This window comes from Lucilia sericata, unplaced genomic scaffold (genome assembly GCF_015586225.1).
Source record: "Lucilia sericata isolate MDLA Ls3-8-SP2 unplaced genomic scaffold, ASM1558622v1 Contig000810F_arrow, whole genome shotgun sequence".
In the NCBI taxonomy this organism is placed as follows: domain Eukaryota; kingdom Metazoa; phylum Arthropoda; class Insecta; order Diptera; family Calliphoridae; genus Lucilia; species Lucilia sericata.
The window spans coordinates 202,501-208,580 of NW_023994802.1; the positions used below are offsets into that span (position 1 = coordinate 202,501).

At 29.7% G+C, this 6,080-nt stretch overlaps 1 protein-coding gene across 1 annotated transcript in view; it reads right to left on the bottom strand.

Moving 5' to 3' along the window:
• Positions 1–326, bottom strand: part of LOC119608224 (tyrosine-protein phosphatase non-receptor type 9) — a 44,749-nt gene extending 44,423 nt beyond the window's left edge. The window contains exons 1-2 of the mRNA XM_037962543.1: positions 88–326; positions 1–13 (exon numbers count right to left, since the gene is read on the bottom strand). The exon at positions 1–13 is cut by the window's left edge and continues 217 nt beyond it. The gene's annotated coding sequence lies outside the window, so the exon portion shown is untranslated. The remainder of the gene's footprint in view (positions 14–87) is intronic.
• Positions 327–6,080: the final 5,754 nt, after the last annotated feature.

Genomic DNA, 6,080 nt, shown 5'->3' on the forward strand with positions numbered 1-6,080 from the left:
AATCACGGGCAGACTGAAAATTTCAAAACATTTAAAATATTAAAAAAAAACATTCAAAATCTATAAAAGTCGTCCGTCCATACATACCAATATTGTAAATTTGCCTGTCTGTAATTCTGATCTTAATGGTTCTATATCTGGATCTATATTATAAAGGCCCTCTTTAAGGCGTATTTGTTCATGTTGTTCATATAGGGAGACAGCACGTGGTACATCAAATTTACGTGCATAAAGGAACTTAACGGCGGTAGTCTGTGATATATTTCTCTTGGGGGTACAGGTTGAACCAATATTGTTGCAGAGATCAATAAATTGTTTAACAGCCTAAAAAAGTAAAATAAAATTAGTTTAACAGTTAAATACAAGATTTTTTTAATATTAACAATTTTCCATAACACGTTAGTCATGTCATTTTAAACTCATTTATGAGTTTTTAATTAAATTACAAAAATTCATTATGTATTTTAACAAGTGGTGTCTGCTTTTAGCATTAATTTTTGTTTTATTTCATAAAATATTGACTCATTTATTTTGTTTAAGCTGTAAGTAAAGTGTTTGTTGCTGTTGTTGTAGGTTGTGTAAAATACTTTATTTATTTGTTATTTTAATGCAACTGCTGCATTTAAACAATTAATTTAATTGATTCATATGTAACATGTCATACTGCATTAATACTTTATTTTGCGGGAAACAAGATTTTCCTTTTTTTTTACTCGCATACCACTCACTACCCCATTCCATGTTTTCAATTGTCTTCCCCATTCATAGTAACAGTAAATGTTTGGTTGATCATTAATTAAGTTTATATAATTTAAATGACGCGTTAATTTAATTAATTTAGTCAATAAACATTTAGTTGTTTTAACAAATTTGTAGATTACTTGTTTGAAAATAATATTTTTTTTAATGGGGGAAAAATGTTAAAAAAACTTTGAAGGAAGTTAATGGTTTCAACTATTAACTAGACTATAGTCGAAACTTTTGGGCCATATTGCATAGACGACCCTACAGAATAGGATGGAGGATAAACTATTTATTAAACTATTTACTAGACTACACTACACACTAGAATATAGACTAGACTAGACTAAACTATATACCAGACTATAGATTATAATATAAACTTGACTGTAGATTAACTATATATTAAATTATAGACTAGACCATAGACTAAACTATAGACTAGACTATAGACTACACCAAAGACTATAGACTAGAATATAGACTATACTACAGACTAGATTATAGACAAGAATATAGACTAGACTATAGGCTAGACTATAGTCTGCAGACTATAGACTAAACTATAGACTAGACTATAGACTAGACTATAGACTAGACTATAGACTAGACTATAAGACTAGACTATAGACTCAGACTATAGACTAGACTATAGACTAACTATAGACTAGACTATAGACTAGACTATAGACTAGACTATAGACTAGAACTATAGACTAGACTATAGACTAGACTATAGACCAGACTATAGACTAAACCATAGACTAGACTATAGACATACCAATAGACTAGACTATAGACTAGATTATAGACAGACTATAGACTAGACTAGAATACTAGACTATAGACTAGACTATAGACTAGACTATAGACTAGACTATAGACTAGATTATAGACTAGACTATAGACTAGACTATAGACTAGACTATAGACTAGACTATAGACTAGACTATAGACTAGACTATAGACTAGACTATAGCTAGACTATAGACTAGACTATAGACTAGACTATAGACTAGACTATAGACTAGACTAGAGACTAGACTATAGACTAGACTGACTAGACTTTAGACTAGACTATAGACTAGACTATAGACTAGACTATAGACTAGACTATAGATTAGACTATAGATTAGACTATAGACTAGACTATAGACTAGACTATAGACTAGACTATAGACTAGACTATAGACTAGACTATAGACTAGACTATAGACTAGACTAGACTATAGACTAGACTATAGACTAGACTATAGACTAGACTAGACTAGACTATAGACTAGACTATAGACTAGACTATAGACTAGACTATAGACTAGACTATAGACTAGACTATAGACTAGACTATAGACTAGACTATAGACTAGACTATAGACTAAACTATAGACTAGACTATAGACTAAACTATAGACTAGACTATAGACTAGACTATAGACTAGACTATAGACTAGATTATAGACTAGCCTATAGACTAGACTATAGGCTAGACTATAGACTAGACTATAGACTAGACTATAGACTAGACTATAGACTAGACTATAGACTAGACTATAGACTATATAGACTACACACTATAGATTAGACTATAGACTAGACTATAGACTAGACTATAGACTAGACCATAGACTAGACTATAGACTAGACTATAGACTAGACTATAGACTAGACTATAGACTAGACAATAGACTACACTATAGACTACACTATAGACTAGACTATAGACTAGACTATAGACTAGACTATAGACTAGACTATAGACTAGACTATAGACTAGACTATAGACTAGACTATAGACTAGACTATAGACTAGACTATAGACTAGACTATAGACTAGACTATAGACTAGACTATAGACTAGACTATAGACTAGACTATAGACTAGACTATAGACTAGACTATAGACTAGACTATAGACTAGACTATAGACTAGACTATAGACTATAGACTAGACTATAGACTAGACTATAGACTAGACTATAGACTAGACTATTGACTAGACTATAGACTAGACTATAGACTAGACTATAGACTAGACTATAGACTAGACTATAGACTAGACTATAGACTAGACTATAGACTAGACTATAGACTAGACTATAGACTAGACTATAGACTAGACTATAGACTAGACTATAGACTAGACTATAGACTAGACTATAGACTAGACTATAGACTAGACTATAGACTAGACTATAGACTAGACTATAGACTAGACTATAGACTAGACTATAGACTAGACTATAGACTAGACTATAGACTAGACTATAGACTAGACTATAGACTAGACTATAGACTAGACTATAGACTAGACTATAGACTAGACTATAGACTAGACTATAGACTATATACTAGACTATAGACTAGACTATAGACTAGACTATAGACTATAGACTAGACTATAGACTAGACTATAGACTATAGACTAGACTATAGACTAGACTATAGACTAGACTATAGACTAGACTATAGACTAGACTATAGACTAGACTATAGACTAGACCACAGACTAGACAAGAGATAGACTACATTATAGATAAGATAATAAACTAGATTATAGACTAGACTATAGACTTGACTGTAAACTAGATTATAGACTATACCATAGACTATAGGCTATTTTAATTATAATCATTACTATAGTAAGGACTATAGTCACGATTATAGCTAAGTCTATAGTCATGACTAAATTAAAGTTAAATTGACACTAAAGACGTAACAAATAAATTATTAATGATTTTATAAATCTTTCATGTATGACTCTCTAGTGAATGAATAAAATATAAAAATACACTAAAAGAAGAAAAAACATTTAATAAGTTTTAGTGGTTAAACAATAACCGCCTTTTATAACGAACACCGCAGATAAAAACAAATTTTAGTTTTTCTTATGAAATTTCTCTATAAATATTAAAAATAAAAAATAAATTTCATAACTGAGGTAATTTTATATAATAAAAATCATTTTTTAAATTTTACATTAATAATAATTAAATTGTTCTAGGAATTGCAAACAATTTTTATATTTAGTTCAGCAAAATAATTGAATTGTTTTTCATAAAAATAAAAAGTACCTTTACGAAATGTGTTCAGGAAGATAGAAGCTGTAAAATTCTGAGAAATCTCTATAATTATTATTATTCATATAAATAGATTAATAATAAACTATTTGATTGGACGTGGAATTGTTTTGTTTAGATTAAAAAAAAAACAAACTTAACAAAATAATCGCATTATTGAGTTAAAACATGAAATGCAACTCTGTTAGCAAACGCCTGTCGTTTACATTTCGCTTGAAATGCTAATTCATTCTGATTTATTTCTAAAACTCACATATAAAATAATTTAAGATTTTACAACTGCAAATCGCAATATATTTTTTTATTATAATATCTTTAGGATTGACATGAAAGATGGTCATAAATCATATTTTTAAATAGTATTATTAATCTTAATCACTCACTTACTGTCTTGTATAGTGGTTTTTCATACTTTTGCAAGATGACGACTAATTGTCTGAAGTGTTATTAAAATTGTTTATTTATTTATAAATAATTAACATCTTTATTAGTTAAATACAAATGGACGAGAAAAAAAAGACAAAAGAAAATTGTTGTGCCTTTTATTAAAAAGTTATGATGAATGGAAGATTTATTTCTTATAAATAAATAATGAAATAATAAGTTTTAGCAGAAAAGGAGACCAGAGAGTGAGAGAAGAGATAATAGATAAACAATAATAGTAATTAAATTAATTAATAGGAAAATTTCCTTTTACTCACGAGGTTTTTGAAGAATTACAATTATGATTCAATAAATTTACTCGACTATGGTCACGTCTTGTCTATACACATGTTTATTGATTCGATAAAGCCATGTCGATTTAATTGACTATAATTAAATTTATAATGATTATAATCCAATCTATAGTTCGGACTATAGATTTTAGTACACACTAATAACTGGACTATATTCCAGACTATGGATTAGGCTCTAATCCAAACTGCAGTCTAAACTATGTTGTAAATTATAGACTAGGCTATAGTACACACCAAGTATTAGACTAAACACTAGTATATACTACATAGCATCTAGTCTAATCTAGTCTATAGACTAGACTGTTGTCAAGACAATAGTCCACACTATGTATTATACTGTCGACCATAACTTACACTTAAGTACGTATTGTCAACTAGACTATAGTTTCGAACAGACTAGGTTATAATCCGGACTTTTAACTAAACTATATACTAAACTGTATTTCAGTCAATAGATTTGACAATAGATTACAGACTAGATTATAGAATAGACTATAGACCAGACAACAGACTAGAATATAGACTAGACTATAGACTAGACAATAGACTAGACTATACACTAGACTATAGAATAGACTATAGACTAGACTATAGACTAGACTATAGACTAGACTATAGACTAGACTATAGACTAGACTATAGACTAGACTATAGACTAGACTATAGACTAGACTATAGACTGACTATAGACTAGACTATAGACTAGACTAGACTAGACTATAGACTAGACTATAGACTAGACTATAGACTAGACTATAGACTAGACTATAGACTAGACTATAGACTAGACTATAGACTAGACTATAGACTAGACTATAGACTAGACTATAGACTAGACTATAGACTAGACTATAGACTAGACTATAGACTAGACTATAGACTAGACTATAGACTAGACTAAGACTAGACTATAGACTAGACTATAGACTAGACTATAGACTAGACTATAGACTAGACTATAGACTAGACTATAGACTAGACTATAGACTAGACTATAGACTAGACTATAGACTAGACTATAGACTAGACTATAGACTAGACTGTAGACTAGACTATAGACTAGACTGTAGACTAGACTATAGACTAGACTATAGACTAGACTATAGACTAGACTATAGACTGGACTATAGACTAGACTATAGACTAGACTATAGACTAGACTATAGACTAGACTATAGACTAGACTACAGACTAGAATAGACTATAGAATAGACTAGACTATAGACTAGACTATAGACTAGACTATAGACTATACTATAGACTATACTATAGACTAGACTATAGACTATACTATAGACTAGACTATAGACTAGACTATAGACTATACTATAGACTAGACTATAGACTAGACTATAGACTAGACTATAGACTAGACTATAGACTAGACTATAGACTAGACTATAGACTAGACTATAGACTAGACTATAGACTAGACTATAGACTAGACTATAGACTAGACTATAGACTAGACTATAGACTAGACTATAGACTAGACTATAGACTAGACTATAGACTAGACTATAGA